At 39.3% G+C, this 20,041-nt stretch overlaps 1 long non-coding RNA gene across 1 annotated transcript; it reads right to left on the reverse strand.

Moving 5' to 3' along the window:
- Nucleotides 1-16,744: 16,744 nt before the first annotated feature.
- On the reverse strand, nucleotides 16,745-18,011 carry LOC149228966 (uncharacterized). Its single transcript, XR_016247260.1, has 3 exons — nucleotides 17,546-18,011; nucleotides 17,236-17,273; nucleotides 16,745-17,042 (listed from the first exon to the last, which is right to left on the reverse strand). It is a non-coding gene; the product is annotated as an uncharacterized LOC149228966 (long non-coding RNA).
- Between the last annotated feature and the right edge of the window lie 2,030 nt (nucleotides 18,012-20,041).

The raw sequence follows: 20,041 nt of genomic DNA on the forward strand, positions 1-20,041 counted from the left end.
CCGACTATCAATGTCATAGGAAAACTGTCTGATCTGATTTTGGGGCAAATAATCTATCCAAAATATTTGGATCTTGGGAGTCCTGTAGTTGATGTCCACATCAATGGCACCATAATCCCCCACACCCTAATCGATCTAGGGGCTGCCATCAATGTGATGACCAGGGACACTATGCTCAAACTTAACCTTCAGGGTTCCTTAAGAAAGACCTCGACAATACTAAAATTAGCAGACCGCTCCACCGTGACTCCCGAAGGGATTGTGGAGGATGCCCTGGTATTTGTTGATTCTTGGGAGTACCCTGCGGAATTTTTGGTCCTTCAGCCAAAGGCAAAACTCACTGGATACCCCCTCATTTTTGGAAGGCCTTGGTTAGCTACTGCAGATGCTTACATCAGTTTTCGAGCTAGGAGCATGACCATCAAGAATGGGCCTATGTCCAAACAGCTAGTCCTATACCTTCTTGCCCAACCTCTGCTAGAACATGACTTACGTCTCTGGTTGGAGGAGGAAGATGAGGATGAAGTCTACTCTACACCAGTGTGCACAATGGAAGCCATCCAGGGAGGTCCTCAAACCAAGGATGACCTAATTGAGAATTTGATTCAAAATCCACCTCCCAGTGTGCTGCCATTAAAGAAGTTGGTGGAAAGTACCCAAGCCCACGCTTTAGTGGACCTCTGTGTGGCTGATCCAACCTCTCCCAGAGTTAAGAATGTGGAATTTGGCCCTGAAAGAACCTTGAAGATCAGCTCATCCTTATCTCCCTCTCAGGAGAAGGAGCTATGTAGCTTATTGAACTGCCATTTGGAGGCTTTCGCTTGGAGCTATAAGGAGATGAAAGGAGTCCATCCGTCGGTCTGTACCCATCATATTTACATTAAAGAGGATTGTAAACCAGTCAGGTAGCCTCAGAGGAGAATGAATCCAGCCCTTAAGGACATTGTTAAAGAAAAATTGAAAAAGTTGTTGGATGCAGGATTCATCTACCCCATCTCGGACAATGAATGGGTTTCTCCTATGGTGCTTATGCCCAAGAAAAATGGGAAGTGGAGAATCTGTGTAGATTATCGAGAACTTAACAAAGCCACCAAGAAGGAGCATTTCCCTTTGCCTTTCATAGATCAAGTGCTAGATGGGCTGGCAGGAAAGAAGTTCTTTTCTTTCCTAGATGGGTTCAGCAGGTATAATCAGATCCAAATCAGCCCGGAGGACCAAGATAAGACCACCTTCACTTGTCCATGGGGTACCTTTGCCTACCGGGTCCTTCCCTTTGGGCTATGCAATGCTTCTGCCACTTTCCAGAGAGTAGTATTGAGCATATTTGCTGAGCTGGTTCATGATTCGGTAGAAATCTATATGGATGACTTTACTCCTTATGGGTCCAACTTCCAAGAAGCGTTGACTAACCTGGGAAAAGTTTTAACCAAGTGTATTGAGATGAACCTATCCCTCAGTCCTGAAAAATGTGAATTCCTGATGACTGAAGGGACCGTGCTAGGTCATACAATCTCTCAGCAAGGATTACAGGTGGATCCTAACAAAATTGCTATCATCCAAAAGGTTCCACCTCCTCAGAAGGTAAGAGATGTTCAGAATTTTGGCTTAGTAGGATACTATAGAAGATTCATCAAAGATTTTAGTAAGCTAGCCTCACCATTGTTTGGTCTTTTGGGGAAAGATGTTGAGTTTAAATGGACTGACAACTGCCAAGAGGCTCTGGATGAGTTAAAAGATAAGCTGGTAACTGCTCCAATCCTGAGAGGTCCAAACTGGGCCCTACATTTCCACATCCACACTGATGCCTTGAACAAAGCCATAGGGGCAGCCTTAGGACAGGTTGAAGAGAAGCTACCGTATGCCATATACTTTGTCAGCGAAAACCTGTCCAAGGCAGAATTAAACTATACTGTGTCCTAGTTGTAGTCCATTCCCTGAACAAGTTCAGACACTACATCACTGGTTATCAAACATTTGTACACACTGATCATGCTGCGATAAGGTATTTGATAAATAAACCTAATGTGAATGCTCGTATCATTAGATGGTTACTTTTATTACAGCAATTTGACTTAACCATTGTTGATAAGCCAAGAAAGGAAAATGTCGTTGCTAATTTTCTGTCTAGATTAGATTTGCCTGCAGATGAAGAAGGGACAGTGGATGACCAGATGCTAGATGAACACCTGTTTTCTATTTCAGTACTCTCTCCATGGTTTGTTGATACAACAAACTACTTGGTCTCAACACAGTTCCCTCCACACCTATCCTCGAAACAGAAGAGCATAATTGTGATAAAAAATGCTCCCTTTACTTGGATTGGGGGAAACTTGTTCAAACTTGGCCCAGATCAGATCTTGAGGTGTTGTGTTAGGGAGGAGGAAGTTTTTTACATTCTCCTAACCTGTCACGATGGACCCTATGGAGGCCACTTTGCAGCAAGAAGGACTACCTTCAAAATTCTACAGGCAGGCTACTATTGGCCCACTCTTCATCAAGATGTCAGAAGATACATCAGCCAATGTGACCGATCTCAAAGGATGGGGAAACTGACTCCGAGGGATGAAATGCCCCTCCAACCTCAAGTGACTTTCAAGCCATTTGAGAAGTGGGGCATGGATTTTGTGGGTCCTATCAACCCTCCTTCAAAGAAAAAGTCTTACATCATTGTGTGCACTGACTACTTGACAAAGTGGGCAGAAACAAAGGCAATCAAGGTAGCACCAGAAGAAAATGTGGCTGAGATTTTAAGGGAAAATATCTTCTACAAGTTCGGCTACCCAAGGGAATTAGTCACAGATCAAGGAAGTCAGTTCACCTCTAACCTGATTGAAGACTTGCTCGCTCATCACAAGATCAAGAACAGAACTTCCACCCCTTATCATCCGCAAGCAAATGGGCAAGTGGAAGTCATCAAATGGGCAAATGGGCAAATGGTGAGCAGCAACAGAAAGGATTGGGTAGATCGCTTGGTTGAGGCCACCTGGGCCTACAACACCACTTGGAAAACCACAATAGCTTTCACACTTTATGAGCTGGTCTACAGGAAGAAGGCTCTTCTATCCATAGAGTTTGAGTACAACACATTAAGATTAGCAGCTCAACTGGACCTGGATCTCAACCATGCGCAACAGGAAAGGTTACTATAGCTAAATGGATTAGATGAATAGAGAATGCAGGCCCTCCTCCACTCAGAATTATTTCAACTCCAGAGAAATATATGGCATGATCGGCACCTTAACGAAAAGCAATTTCAGCCATGAGATTGGGCGTTGTTATATGACTCAAGATACAAGGATTTCAAAGGGAAGCTAAGGACGAGGTGGCTGGGACCATATGCAGTGGAGAAATGCAACGAAAATGGCTCAATCCTTATCAGGACCATCAATGAAGAAGCCATCCCCATGCTCGTCAACGAGAACTGATTGAAAATCTACAGGAAGCCCCTTTCCAAGAAGGAGTTCATTGAAACTCTGGATAAATCAGTGTTGGTAGTGGAGCAGGTCCTTGTCTCTACTCCACCCACACCTTTATCATAAAAAAAAAAAACAAAAAAGAATAAAAAGATCCTTGGGTGAAAAACTCTTAGAGGCGCCCGGGGTAGACAGTGAGGGTGAAAACCTCCTAGAGGTGCCCAGCTATTTCACAAAAAAAAAGAGAGAGAGAAAAAAGAAATAGGCCTAATTTTTGTTGAATAATTGCAGGTTGCAGGGAAGACATTACAGGTTTGGGGGGCGCGTAAAACAAGGACAGAGGTCAGCACCAGGCTGCAAACATCCCTCGCACGCACTTCCTCCATGACCACTCCCCTTTCCTAGGATTTGATCACATCCAGGCTAAGAATTCACCTTCTACAGGAAGTTTTGGATCTTCTACAGGGAGTTCTATATCTTCTACAGGAAGATCCTGTAGAACCTCTAGACAAGAAAAAATTGATTGTGGAAGGGAATCCAAAGGTTGGAATCTGCCTGCTAGGCTTGCAACCACCCCTGTTTACATCCATTGCCATACATCACCCTGTTTCATCTCTTTACACCTCCACTGCACCCATTCTGTTATTTATTCCTGCACAGTCACAAAAAATAAAAAATAAAAAACCCCTATTTTCCTCATACTGCCAGCAAGAACTTTGAGTGACAAATCTAACAGTGGTGTTTCGCTCTCCCTACCTATCAATCTCCATCTAAACTTCTCATCATCTGAATCCCTCGTCAGCAGTATAGCCCTTCTCATTTAGCTTGCATCCCAGGAGGAGAAGCAGCTACAGGAAATCCTATAGGAATCATGTAGCAGCTGATCCCTCTGGAAGACATACTCTGGAGACGAGGACAGCCGAAAAATAGCAAAGGAGACATGCAAAGAGCTCATCTTGAATGCGAAAACATCATCAGCAGCTCAATCCAAGCAAGACCTGAGCATGCAGCGACAGCAACCAATGGAATGGACTCCGAAGCACGTACATGCAGTGCCAACGAATGGGTTCCAAAACATGTGCAGGAAGAAACAGAAAATGAAGGAATGGTTCCAAGACCCGAAGTCTACACAATGCGGTCGTGACCATGCAGGTAAGTGCCTAAACTCATTCCTCAATTGCGTAAACAATATTTTAAAAGCTTAATGCCTATGGAAATGGTTCGAATAGAATGGGATCGGTGGCTAGTCAACTAGCCACCCTCGGCCAGTTACATAGCCTCGTGGGATCCGAACAAGCTCAGTTACATTCAAAATTGCCGACGAGATGTGCAGCCAACATGTGTGGAGTGTCCATTCAGGGAGAAATCATTGGGACTGGTAGTGGTGGCAATGATTAACGGCAGAGGGAAGGTGATGGTAGCCGGAAACACACAGAGAAATTATAGTCGCGACATTGGATAAATGCTTTGGTCTGGCCACCTCATCCCCTCACCACAAATTACGCAGCACTTAAAATATGCTCGGCTGAAACTCACACCACCCTCTATTCATTTGCACTTGCAACGTCCTCGACTGCAATACGCGTCCTCCGCTTCCAAAAACTATTAACCAGTCATCCACCACCGGTTTTTCTACCTGTTTTCGAGAATCTCCCACGTATCGGGTTCGCTTAGAGGCACAGAGATATTCTACAGGAACCAGGGAGTCTTATATAGGAAGGGTTCTAAAGGAAAGCCTACACAGCTTTCCGGAGAAAAGAAGCCTAGGATTTCTCTTCATCGAATTTGGAGCTCCAACCGAGGTAGGCTCGAAAAACTCTTCTATGCATGGTATGATTTGAAAAGGTGGTGAATTGAATGGTATCAGACTAGGGAACCAGAGAAAAATCTACCTGGGGATTGGAAGTAAAACATTTACCTATGTGTTGCACTGGGTTTCTCAGTTGTTTCTACATCCAAATTCTCCTCCACGTTCCTATTTTTTTAAATTCCCCTGTAGGGAAGATATGCAACTGTGGGGACCAACCTGTGTATGAAAATTTTGAATTTTTATATCTGTATATGTGTTGGGAAGAAAAATTGCGCTCTGTACTCTGTCTGTAGAAACGAAACTCTTCCTTTCACAAGGTGGGCAAACCCCAACAGCAGTCTTGAAAACCAGGGAATAGCTGCTAATTAATATTGATACCCGAGAAATCCATTCCTAAGTTCAGGGGGAAAACCATAAACAGCATTCCTTTTTCTAATCAAAACAAAAAGAAAAAAGGCACTCCCACCATGCCAGGGGGATTCATAAGGAAAGAACCCTCGGACCCCAACAAACTGCACAAGCATCCTGAGGTGGTGGACCTTTTCACCCGAGCCAATTGGATGTCATTTTTTGACAAAATTCGGGGTCACGACGAGGAGATAATAGAGGAATTTTTTATGTCCCTGAGACCTCAATCAAAGACACAGGCCACAGTAAGTTTTAGGGGTTTGACCCTAGAACTTACCCCTGAGCTCATCAATCGTGTTACTGGTCTGCCATTAGGGCTCCCTTGGAGCAAAGAAGAGAGATCATTGGGCCAAGTTGCCAAGAAAACATTCTTCCTACCCGAGGAACATCCTGTAGAAGACAAAAATGGGGTTAGGAGAACCATCTTGCCTCCTCTCTAGAGTGAGGTTAGTTTCCAAATTATGAAGTACATTACATGTGAAGGGAGGTTTAGCATTGTCTATGGATATCATTTCAGGTTGTTGTGTGAACTAAGGCATGGAATTGATTCACCTCCAGCCCAGAAGCTAAGCATTCCCTATTTTCTTCTTCAGTCATTAATTGAATGTGGTACAAAATTGAATGAAGGGATCCCAGATCAGCTGGCCCATCATGGACTCATCAAGCTATTAGTGGAAGATGCCCTGCACACCTACACTGTCCCCATATCTTCGGAAATCTTCTGAAACATGTCCCAGGATGACAATATTAGAATCCTGGCCGAAGACATCACCTCATCCAGCAATGAGGAGGGAGAACACACTGAAGAAGGTAAGAAAACCAATGGTGAAGGAACACAGGAAATTCAAGCACAACAAGGACAGAAAGAAAAAGGGGGAGAGGGCCAGATTGCTGAGCCTAAAATAGAGGAAGAAAAAATAGCACAAATGCCAAGGGAGAAGAGAATGCAGAGGAGAGCAGAGAAGGCAGAAAAATCCCAAATGAAGGCTGTCACAGCCAAAGCAGACACACAGAAACAAAAAGGAAAGACAGATCTTGAAATGGCCGCAATACAAATAGAAACAGTTGACACAGGGATTTCTACAGGAAGCATGGAAAAAGAACAGCAAAGGGGGAAATCACCTGAAATATTGGCAAGGGAGGCAACAACTGTGCTTGACGCCTTAAGAACACCTCCAAAACAAAAAGGGAAGAGAAAGAGGAAAACCTCCATGTATTTTAAAGCAAGAAGGAGCACACGGATCAAAGTGTGCAGACCCCAGCCGCAGTCAAAGGAGCCAATTGTCATTGAGGACACAACACCTAAACCAAAAGAAGGGTCTCCTTCAAATATATCCATCACCTATGAATGAGGAAGCCCAAGAACCTCCACCTGGAGAGAGAGAGAATGAAGACAATGGACTCAAAGACAGCTCTATAGGAAGCTGAGAAATCTATACAAGAAACTCAGGCTAAGCTAAAAGAGACTGAGAAATTGGAGGAAAAGGTGGCCAAACAATCACAAGAAGAAGAAAATATAGACGAAATATTGGAACCAAGCCCTTAGCCCAGCTTGGTCTCATACTATAACCTATTAGAAGCCGGGAAAATAATTCCCTAGAAATTTGTGGTGCCACTCTTCTTTGCACTGGAAGAAGAAAGAATTAGGACTCACACTTGGATGAGGATTGCCAAGTCCAAGGGTGTGGCAAACATAGGCCACCTAGAAGAACAACTCAAGGAGTCAAGAAGAGAATTGGCCATGGTGAAGCATGTGGAAAGTAGTCAGAGAACCAAACTATAGGAAGAGAATGAGCTACTGAAACAGCAGCTACGGCTACAAGGAATTCATAAGGAAGACAGGCCCTCCATTTTAGGAGAACAGCAGCAACAGGAAAAGCCTCCAGTCGACAAAGAAACCTCTGATGGACAGTAGAGAGTAGATGGGCTACAGGCCGAGGTTGAGGCACCAAAAAAACAGCAACAGGAGAAGGAGTCACAGGCAGCAGAGGAAATACAGTCTCTAAAGCAACAACTACAAGAAAAGGAAGCCCAACTGGCCTGCATGGCCAGCTGGGTAGTAGAGGCCTTACAGTGTAGGCAACCTGCCAAGTCATATGCCTTATATCTTAAAGATCAATGGTTGTAGTTCTAGATTAACACCTTGGCCCAAAGGGGCACCATTCCATTTCAAAATTACCATCAATTCATGACATTGTGTGACAGCAACTCAGCAGAAGATAAGGCCAAGTTATCCAAATTCTATTTACACAACTTGGCCCTTCCAAACATGACTCTTTGGGACCCCAATGCTACATTGGGAGATGTGCAACTTATGGCCATGGCCTCTTGGTTAAATCATGAGGAAAAGAGGGCAACAGAGATTCGGGATATTATGAACAGGGAGCTAAGTGAACCACTCATGATTAGGGCAGAACCAAAGGATACATCAGCTTTAATATATCCCCATCAGCACCTGGCCAACAACCCTCAGGTTTTACCAAACTACATTGAGCGACAAGCTCAAGCCATTGCCCACTTTGAGGAAATGGAAAGACTGTTGGGGGATAATTGCATTCATGCTTGCACAAGGAGGTGGAACACACTACCCCACAGTTTGAAAATAAGAGAATACCACTCCCCAACTAGGATGAGGGAGGCCTTGGCAAGGGTACCCCTCTATAAACAATCAATGCAAAATCTGCAGGCCAACTGGATCAGCCTAAAGTTCAGTCCTCCCTTGCTTTTAGGATTGCTGGAAGGATTCAAAGAAGAAAAAGAACACAAGCAGTGGGAGGAAGTGGAAAAAAAAGCAGGATTTCATGACCGAGAAGAAGACATCACCTCGGAGGCCTGGGATGTGAGGGAGGCAGTCAAAGCTATCAAGGATGATGAGCTAGATTAGTTGCTCCGAGGATGAGTAACCCGTTTAGCAGGGGGGTGATGATGAGCCCCAAAAATGGGCAACTTATTGGGCTCATTTTGCCTATTTTTCTCCATTAATCCACCATTATTCATAGTTTATGTATGCTTTTGAAGTATGTTTATGTTAATTGAATGAATGAGAATAGTCACTTGACCATGAGGGCTAATACGTGTTTGTTGCAGATTTTTCGACAACTTTTGGACCAAGGTCAAGCGTTTATGGGCCATTTGACAACCAAATACGAGGGGACAAGGCTGAGGATTCATAGGAAGGGTGTCTCCTACACTAAATGACCCCTTCCTCGAGTTCTCCACCATCAGCTTGGAGTTCAGAAGCCCACCAAAGTTGATTTCCAAGGGCAGCCAAGCAGCTTTTGTGAAGTGGCTGAGTACTTATAGTTTTGAGCAGCCAAGCCCCTTGAATTCAGGAGGACTGCTAGAGGCTCTCGTAGTGCATAAGTAGGAAGGCTTCCAGCCTTCGTAGGTTACTTGTTGAACATTTGTATTTCGCACTATAATGCTGCTTTGTTTCTCAGCCCATTTTGGAGCTTCTACTGTAACACATTTTGAACATGGTTGTTTTTTGAGTAATGGAAACCAGTTTCATGTTGCATCAATTCTGAGCTTCTTCTTACGAGCCTGTAGCTCTTGGGGTTGGGCCCAACCCAAGCGCAAGGACCTCCTCTGTGTACCGTTATATGTTTTTTTACTGTCTTCATAAAATAATTTATGCTAGTAGATTAGAATCTTGCTTGGTTATCTAGGTCATTTTTGATGACTAAAAGAGCTTTTCGTGGTATAGAGTGATTTGATGGGTTGAAAACAGGAAATATCTTTGAAAAAGGCCATCAAGCAACCTTGGATCTCACCTCTCCCTCCTCAGGACCATGAGCTGAGACCCAAGTGTCCTTGCTGCCACAAAAACACTATTTTTGCTTCTTCATGCAATTGCTAGTGTTAGTTTCTCAGTTGAAAAAGTTGATACCAGATATGATTACATGCTTAGATCCATTCTTGATTGGTTTTCATAAGTTATTTTACATAATTTTCTACCAATGAATTTTTGTTCATCATGGGTGCTGGTTCCTAGGTCAAATTAGGTTAGAATAGCTAGATATTTGGTTTGCATGGTCTTTGTTTGGTCAGTTTCAAGAAGTAGTGTGTCGAAAACCTGTTATACATCCCTACCTACCCTTCTCCATCAGTGAAACCTGTTCCATCCCCTAACTCAGATTCTTGCCTTTCGTTTGCCACACTTTCTCACTTTGACCTAATTTCCATATTTTTGTGCAACATCGCTCTATCCATCCTTGAACAAACCCAACCATCCTCATCACTTCTCAGCTTCATTTTCCAGGTTCTAAACCTCTTAACACCCTCATCCAACCTCCATCTCCACTTCTCCACATTTCTTCCACCTTCAACCCTCCAAAATCTCCTTTCGGAACATCCTGTAGAACCCCTGCAAACTTCCTGTAGAAGATCACGAGAGCGGTTTTTCGAGATCCGATCACGATGAAACTCTCTGGAAGGGTGTTAGGGACCTCTTAGGTTCTCTTTTCACCTTCCCAACCTCCTGCAAGCACCCTCACCATTTCCTTCCATCAATCAACCTCTGCACAGTCAAAACAGTTAAGCACATGCATAATAATTCTACAAGATTACTCAAAAATACAAAAAGACATTCCTTTTCAGATTTCACTGCAAGAGTAGCTTAGTCACATGCATTCTACATTTCTAGAAGTCAATGGCATCCATTTCCACTGCTTTCATCTCTTTTCTTGCACCGGTAGGGTTAGTCTGTAAAACTAGGGTTTGCTAGGGTTTGCATTCCTTTTCCACTTTCAGCTTCTTTCTGCAAGTAGACTAGCTTCCTTTGAGTTAGCTTTCATCCATCACCATTAAAAGCTTCTTCTAAGAGCTCATAGAAGTTGGCTTAAGCTCCTAGTGGACTTGTGCCAGCTGATCCAGTGACAACCTGTGGCAAGAGCTAGTACTTGTGCATATAGCATCGTCGTTTCCAAGTTTGTTGCAAACTACCGGGTTGATAAAAGTAAAGAAGGGAGTCCCAGGAGTTGCAGTATTATTGCTGTAATATTGGAGCCCACCAATGATCCCTACTCATTGCTTCATGTGATCCTATGCTTCTTCAGAAGAGGTTGGCTAAGTAGTTGATCATTTTTTTTCCACCACGGATGTAGCATTCTCTTGTTTGTGTAAGAAATTATGCTTGAATTTAGGTTCTTACATTGTTTCATTAGTGATTGACATGTCTTCTTTCTAAATTTGTTTTGGTTATGATCAAATTGTGTGAAGTTTTAACAGCGTTGACCCTCGTAGTTGCTTTCTGGTTGGGCACATTCTCTCTGAAGAATGCTCCTTTGAGTTAAGGTGCACGTTCCCTAAAGTGATTGGCTTTTACTACCTTAAATACAAACCTTATGCAATCATTGAATGCTCTTGTTTTGATCATCAATGTCTTTCTTGCACTTGATTGCCTATAACTAAGTGTAAAATTCCAAACAAGGAAACTTCCCAATTGACCATAAATTTCTGAGTCTTTTAGTGAATATTTTAGCTATAAATTTTGTCAAACACATCATATAGATGTTGTTGTAGGTGTTATCTTACGATAGTGAACAAATAACATATCATTGAAACCCCAAAAGAGTTCAATCTCATATATTCATTACTCAGAAACTTACATACAGCTGATACATATAAATTTGACCATCAACTCAACACAATATCACAAGGAAATAGATTCTGGAAGCACAGTTTCTTGTATTTGACAGCAACAATATTTACAAGCCTCCAATCCTACCAAGATTACGTGCACAGTAAGCAGTGAAACTCGTCCAGGGCTCCTAACTGATACACACAATTTCTTCACACTTGTTCCTTATGTTAACTAGTCCCAAAGGGTCCATATATCCTCCACACAATAGGGTAAATCACAGTTACGTCCAGTTGTGGTAATACAACTTACCAAAGTCTCAATTAAGGGCTACGAACCTTCAGAACCAGATTAATTGACATCCACACACTAGGTACAGGACCCACGTCCAGCAGATGAGTGTGAAGTCCAGTTACAAAGAGAATAGGCCCCACAAATGATATGTTTAACGCAACCCACCTGTACACAACCTAAGAAAATATGGTTCGTCCAACTGTAAAGAAACATGAGGTTTTGACCAAGAGCTCAAGCTGCCCTTCCAAGGATAAAATATGACTTAACGGAGACCACTTCTCCAGCACAAGAACACAATGAAACTCGAGTTGTGCCTTCCTTACAGATTTGAACTTCAGAATAGTGAGAATCTTGGCTTGTGAATGATGAAACTCATTCTCCTTGAGAGTTGGCATCTGCAACTTTCAATGGTCCCTATTCTCATTCACAGAACTTCCAAGATTTTCCATGGCTATCACTTGTAAGAGAAGATTTATGAAAAAAACATCAGTGAATAAAATTAACTGATAACGCCTCAAAATATCATGGGCCAGAGGAAAAACCTAGAGCTAGGGAATGGTGGGATAATGAATCATGTGTGATAGTGCAAACCATATGGGACAACTTTCCCAGGACTCACCCAACTCTTGATATTCCTCTGGCAAAGAAACATTCCATGCAAACTTCTTTCAAAATTTCACTTAAAATCTTCAATCACCCCTCTGTACATAAGCATGTTCGTAATTTAGTCCTTGGTGTTAAAGAAAGTTGACTCCGTTGTTGTTGTAAGTAGACAAGTTAGGTTGGTTATGTACAACATATTTTGACATATTAAATGGGAAAGTGTCAATAGTTGTGTATGATTCTAAGTAGTTTGAGGTATCTTAATAATTACTTATATTGTAACTCCCTTTAAACTCTAATACAAGAAACCATCCATTCCCTTGATCTACATGTTACTGATGCTTTTGTGATACCCTATTGTCGTCTGTATGATTGTGTTTTAAAAGAGACAATTGGTGGCACATTATTATTAGTTGCAATATTTTTGGGAGCTACCTTTGTACAACTCTAGATTCTGAGTTGTTTTCCTTGGAGTCCTTAGTTGCATAGAATCCAACCATTGAAATTCTAAATTCTCCATAATGATAGTTTTTCCACTTTGAAGCATTAGAATATAATTCTAATTTGTACCCTGCCTAAAACAGATTGACTCAAGCTTCCCATTAGACACGTCTTTTACTAGAGAAAGTGAAATGCTTTGGGCCTCATAGCTACTTGCAATGTTGTCCCTATATAATTCTCTGGATTTTTAGGAGGCTGGTGATTTTGTATGACTCAGTAAGACTATAGGAGGTTATATAATCCTTGTTTGAGAGCATGTTGCACCTATTGAGTGGGCATTAAATTCAGGATGCAATTGGAACTAGTTTGATATCCATTCAAAAGTGAACTTGATAGTTGAAATTATACTAAAATATGTGAAAATTGTGAGATTATTCTCACTTGTACACCAATTTGAAATGCCAAACTGTCTAGTATGTGAATATGGTTTGGCATCCGTAAAATGATGTTGAATTAATAAAATGGGGGACAAAAATAGATTCATTCTTCTTGAAGTATGTAATCTATATGGAAAATTGCAACAATATTGACATTATCTGTTCTTTATGTGTATTTGATGTGATAGTTGTAAATGGCCATGGAAGATGCCTCCAGATGTGAAATCTCAAGTACAAGCAAAATGTCAGGAACAATCCTTGTGCTACATCGCAAGTAAGGAGAGCTCTCAACAAATTTCATGGAAGCAACAATCTTAGTACTACAATGCTAGGAAACAAAAGTCATTATGATACATTGCCAACAAGGAAGGACCCTTGCACTACATTGTAAGGTAGGAAGGTTAATCAGAATACATTGCAAACTAGGGAGGCTAATTGTGTTAAATTACAAACTAGTGAAGCTAATTGTGTTAAATTACAAACTAGGGAGGATAATTGCACTTAATTACAAACTAAGCTAATTGTGCTCAATTCCAAGCTAAGGAAGCTAATTGCACTAAATTTCAAACTAGGAAATCTTATCACGTTAGTTCATCACAAGACAATTACATTTGGTTGTTTGTCTTCCTTGTAATGATTAGAGGATATCTTAAAGCCTGGGAAACCTGGTAGTTAAGCAAAGGTTTGATTGACAAAATGATGAAGAAGTATTTATATTTTCATCTAGGAAGATTTGATTTTGGTGCCTATTGGCGTAGAACTAGCCAAATGTCCAACAATATTGGAAACAACTACTTGTGTTAACGTCTTGGACTTGTATATATTTGAAATATATTTTTATATGCTTGCACATTAGTCATACATACCACATTTGAATTAATAGGAAACAATGGAAATACCTTTTTAAGTTGTCACACATTAGTCCTGTTGTGAATTCGATAGCCACCTTGGGAAATTAGAAAGAAAGAATCACAAAAGAAAGGTGAAGTTGCAATGGTGATTATTAAGTTAGTTGTTAAAAAGTTGCATGCTTAATGAGATAGACACCTATTGATATATAAAGATGGGGAATCTATCATCCTTCCTTATTGAGTGCTCCCCACTTCCTTAGTGGGAATTGCAATATGATTTTTTGTTTAAAACTAATATCAATCAAAATTTTATCATCAATGTCATAAAGCTCTGACATAAGGATTTCCATTTGACATGAATTATGCAACGATTGCCTAACTAGACAGTCCATGCACCTAGTATAAATAAAACAAGTAATAGTTAATCCCTTGTGCACTTTACAAAATCGTTTTTCCTTGCTTTATTTTTGAATTATAATCCAGTGCATTAAAATTTCATTGGAAAGCAATGCATAAATAGGGATTTCTTGTATGAGAGAAAAAAAAGACTTTTTTGGTTGAATAGCTAGTTACATAGTCAACATTGATATCTAGTGTTGGTTGGAAAATATAAAATGTTTAGAATGATTAGAGAGAGAGGAATTCATATGACCCCAAGGAGATGATCCTTGCAAAAGAAACAATAAGAGGATGAGTTTGTTTTGCTACTTTCCTCTAGGATCTAGAATGAAGGTCCCATAACAATATTACTTCTGCCAACCACGATAACATATCGATTTACATGTTTCAATTTGTCATGAGTACCATTACATGGAATTTTTTTCCTAATTAACTCTTCTTCACTTGAGGTAGAGAGTGATCAAGAATGAAAACTACGTAAGCAATAAATAAAAGCATGGAGCAAGAATATGTAACAAGAACATGACAAATTTTTTATTCATGAATGATATGTTGAAAATGAAAAACCAGTTTAATACTCAAGGCATTATTATTTTATGAAAAACAAGTTTAATACTTTCTTTATTTTATATTATTTGTTAGAAGATAAAAAAATGTGAGAGAATAATATTAATAGATGATACATTTTAAAGCTAAAGTGAATTGGTTTGTACCTATCCAAATCTATTGAATTCATTCATTGTTTAGAAATAATAGCAACAGGATGATATACCAACATGAAAAAACAAATAAACAAACCCCATCCTTGTTCTTCTATTACTAGTATTATGGAAACCTAAAACCCTTATATTGTTAGGGTTTTGACCTAGGAATATACTTGTTTTGGTTTTTCATGGATTGCTTAACAAGGCTTGAAGTCATTACAAGAAATACTCATTATAAATTTTGTTAGCCCTTTACAAAGTCTTACAAAATTTTATAATTCCATGAAATATTTGCCTTGATTTTACAAGATAATATAATCTGGTGAGAGATTCACCCAAAAAGTTATATATAAATATTATATTATTGATAAAATTGCCTTCCATTTTTCCTATGTATCATGGGGATTCGCCCATTTATTATACATATAATTTTAGGACGGTTCTTAAAATTTTCCCGGACAGTGAGACTTAGCAGGTGATTATTCTGAATTCCTAGTTTTTTTAACATAACCAAAAGAAAATTTATTAAATTTAGTATTTACAAATGAACGCACAATTCCTTAGCTATGTACCCATGAGGGTAATTTAGTTTGCTTCTTCTAGTGTAATATTCACAATTCATGCTTCCAAAACTCCTTTGACTTTTAACTCTAAGCCTACACTTTTTTACATTTTCTTTTTAGTTTTTAATTTTAATCTTTTGTTTTTGGTCTTTAAAAAAAAATTTGCTACTCGAGGGATCATGTCATATTTGGATTCAATGGAGTGTATGTTTCCTTGCTCATCTTAAGAAGAGTTCTAGATTATGTAGAATTTTGTGCTTGGGCCTTTCTTTTCTTCTATTATTGAATTTGATTCCTTTCGCTTGACCTTCAGAAATGGTTTATCTTCCTTTCCTTAGTAGCCTCCTTTCCTTCTTCATTTTGGTCTTATCCTTGATTTCCTACATTGTCTTCTTCAATATTTGATTCCTTGTTAATATATGATAATGGCTCATTCAATTCCTCTGACTTCCTTTAACTAGCACATTTTCATTCTCCTCCTTTTTTTTTGATGTCCTTCTGTCCTTGAAACTGTTTGGAATGCATAAACCATGGCCATATTTGTGGAAAAGTTTGCAATAGAATGTTACACAACCATGTATGGCACATTCTGCAAAAGTTCATGTTTTTATAACTGAGGACTTTAGATAATTCCATTTGATTTAATGGTTAGCGCTTATGAAAGCCCCTTTCTGATGTTCATTTCCACACAGAAATTGCCTCAAGTAACTACACCATAATATTAAATAAAGCTATGAGATGAACTTATTCAGGTGATTAGCTATACTTTGGGGGGCTTCTTTTCCCAAGAGAAAATGGGAGATACATAAACCTCACCTGAAGTAGAATTCCTTTGAATTCATTAGTTACATGATTGAACTTTGGGTGTTAGGTCTTTAGGCATGGAATTGCGTGTACCCAATACCATGGTCCTTCCTAGAGGACTGTTGACCTACAGATACAAATGAAACCTATGGTGCAAAACTTGCATTTTACATTGTTTGTAACTAGATTACAAATGAAGCCTATGGTGCAAAAATCACATTTTACATTTTTTGTAACTAGATTACACCAATTTTCCCCATTCCATTAATGAGAGTATATGTTAATGTATTAGATTGTGTTGTATTGTAAAACTTGTACTAAACATTCTAAGGATTTGTCTATTGCCACGCAATGTCAGTCAAAGGACAGTTGGAACTAACTTTGTAAGTTGTCAAGTAAATAATTAGTAACTAAGAATATACTTGGAACCCATATATATACAGATGAATAGAATCAGTAAATAAATTATCTCATCGTGCTCAGGATTATACCCCAAGCGAAAATCAACCTGGGTTAACTAGAAAAGACAAACATCCAAACCGAACAACAGAGAGCACCCTGAGGTATTTCTTAGAAAATTATACAGACATGGTGATGATATCAATTGTGGCTAGTATACTGTAAGGCTTTCCACATAGGGTGAAACTTAGTAGAGAAAAATTATGAAAATATATTATTGAGAACCGAACCAAACTCCATGCAGTGGAGGAGGTCGAAACTGGAAGGGAACCAACCTGGAAGCATATAACTGATAATTAGTGGAAAGCGAGCCAAGTCGTGCCACAAATTGCTAGACAAAAAAAATCCCAGTATAAAGCATACCTGTGATGGCAAAACAAAAACGTATCATTTAAATGTGAACTGGTTCACGTATATCCATCAAATCAGAAATATAGCATGCAAATAACAGAAACCCAAAACACTTACCTGTAGAAACTTGTTGAAGGATTTTGCAGGCGACCCACCTAGATTGAGGGGAGGGCTTCACTAGTTAAATCAGAGAAATGAAGGGAAATTGACTAAAAATAATCATAAACCCTTAGAAGCTCAATAAATAAGCTAACTTGGGTGTTGTAAATGGAAATCCCAAGCAAGGTGAAGTCATTGGCTCGAACAACGCCCTAGGTCACCACTACACCCTATACGAGAAGTAACCCAAGCCGAAATCAAATCCTAAAGGTGAAAGGTACATGATTTCAGAGGAGAATCAATTATAAAAATAAATTAATGAAATTACCTTGCAACAGGTCAAATAATGGCATATCCAGACACCATGTCTTTGTTTCCACCATCTTGGTGTGCAGAGCCTGTCTCAAAAGGGTTGGAGCTCACCGAGAAAACTAGTGACGAAAACTTTGACTGTCAAACCCCGAGGGGAAACAAGTCTAGGCCTGAGAAACGGAGCAGAACATAGTTCCAGGTGGTGAAACTACCAAAACCAGAAAAAACTAATCTGGAGTCGAGTAGGGTTACGAAATGGGTGAAGAAAAATGCGAAGGGATAACAACCTTTGTCGAAAAAGGAAGAGAGCAGAGAAACTGAGAGTATGAATGCTTTAAGAAGCCGGGGAAAGGTTAGGGTTAACCATAAAACATCAGGATCGTTGATTTGGAACAAGTGATACACAGTCATATATTTCCCTTGAACAAATAACCATAAATATTTGTACCCTCTCATACCCTATTCACATGGGCTAGGGTGACGAGGAGGTATATTATTAGGTCTGTCCTAACCATACCACAAATTTCGAGTATAAGAAGTGTCAGGTGAAGTAGGTAGGTTTCACCCCCCCCCACATAACCGTATATGAATAAGTAGGTAGGTTTCACCCCCCCACATAACCGTATATGAATCATTTTCATTGCCCTCCTCATGTAAAGTGGTGCTCAGTCCTTGTAATAAGGAACTAAATTTTAAAGGGTGCAAATGGTACACTAAATTATGAAGAGTAAAGTAGGTGGATTTAATTATAATGAAGTTAGAAGTAAAAAAAAATAACCTTTCAATGTGCTAGGTTAAGTAGATAAGGTGAGTTTCATAAAAAGAAAACAAATATATTTTATACCAGTATGTTGAAAAATGGGTATGCAAGTTGAGCAATGTTGATCTTAAGTACCATTAGTCTATGTATTATCATTAGCTAGATCAAAGTAAGAAAGAAAAAATTCAGATGTTGTCGTGTGATGTCGAGGTTTGTTACAAATGGTATCGAAGCTCTAAGTTCCAATATTGCGGCCTATGGACCAATCCACCTCTGTAATATATGAATAAGTTGTAGTTATTAATTTAGGTCTTACACATAGGCATTACACAATTAAGAAGTTTTATGAATGGTTCAGTTATAAACTGCCCAGAGAAAAATATTCCAAAATCCATAACAGTGGAAATTAAAACCTAAAATTATTTATTGAAGGGGGATGGCTATCCATCAGGTCTCCAACCATTAAATTTTGGCAAGGTAAGCTCATCCACGATTTCCGTACTCTTTCCGCAATAATTTTGCTTCACGCTGACACTGTGCTTCAATGGTTTCGTGAACAATACCTTCAAGAACCTGCATCACGTATTATATATAAATGAGCATTTTCATATGATTTATATCTGGAGATCACTGAATTTATGAAAGTTCGAAATTGCTATTACCATATGGGAATTTTTGCAAATATAAATGGCGCTCTGTCTAGATACCAATGAAATTCGCAGACTATAATTTGGCTTATGGAAAGAGGGATGGATGGCTGACTATTTGGAATTTTACGTGCTATATTAATGTTTTAGGAAATATATATACATATATTTTGATAAACATTTTTGATTCTTATATTTTCCATGGATACCACTAGTAGCCTTCCACCTCAACGAATCTCGGAAGAGGAGTGGATGTAGTTATTTATTTAATCAACTTCTAGATGACTTTGAGACACCTTATATTATGATGTATGTGGGATAGTTCATGTTTATGAAAAACTACACATAATCACTATGTTATCCCTAATTTATGTATCCTAGAATTATTTTCTAGTCAGTAATTAATTATCTACTCTATCTCTTGTAATTGGAAATAACGCTTGTTTTTCTAATCAATAGTCGACCATTTGTCTCAAAGCTAAGAATGACATTAGTTTCAGACTTAGTTTCCATATAAAAAGTCTGTAAAAACAATATTCTCTTGAAAGACAACAATCTTTCAAGTTTCAACCTGAGAAGACTCAAAGAAGTGTGATAAGGAATATCCAAGAGGTTGTGACAAATAATGTATTTTAACCACATGACTGTCCAATTCGCAAAAGCCACAAAATTCCACAACCAACAGCATCCCCAGCGCTTAGTCGTCATGACAAAGGGTATGTTGATAAAACCAGCGTCATGAGGGTCTTTCTAGAGTGTCACACAGGGTTGTGATTGGTAGCTTTAAAACATGAATAACACCTTCCCAAATAGATTGTTGGGAATAAAAATCATAATAATAATAATAATAAATAAATAAAAATTTATCCTTGTCGACAGCAGATGTCGCTTTTCTTCTTGGCTTATCTACTAACCTGGAAACGTTAGATTAATAAGTGAGTTTCCAACAAAATTACTTGGTTGGAATAATGTCCATCTTACGTGTTGTGTCCATAAAAGCTTTCAATTGGATAATGCTTATCAATAAATTACCAACCGCAGTTGTATTTTGCGAAGAACGGATTCTAACTTTGAAAAATAATTCAATTGGATAATGGTTATCAAG

Source organism: Pinus tabuliformis, chromosome J (genome assembly GCF_031772625.1).
Source record: "Pinus tabuliformis cultivar Carrire ecotype Pingquan chromosome J, CPIR1, whole genome shotgun sequence".
NCBI lineage: Eukaryota > Viridiplantae > Streptophyta > Pinopsida > Pinales > Pinaceae > Pinus > Pinus tabuliformis.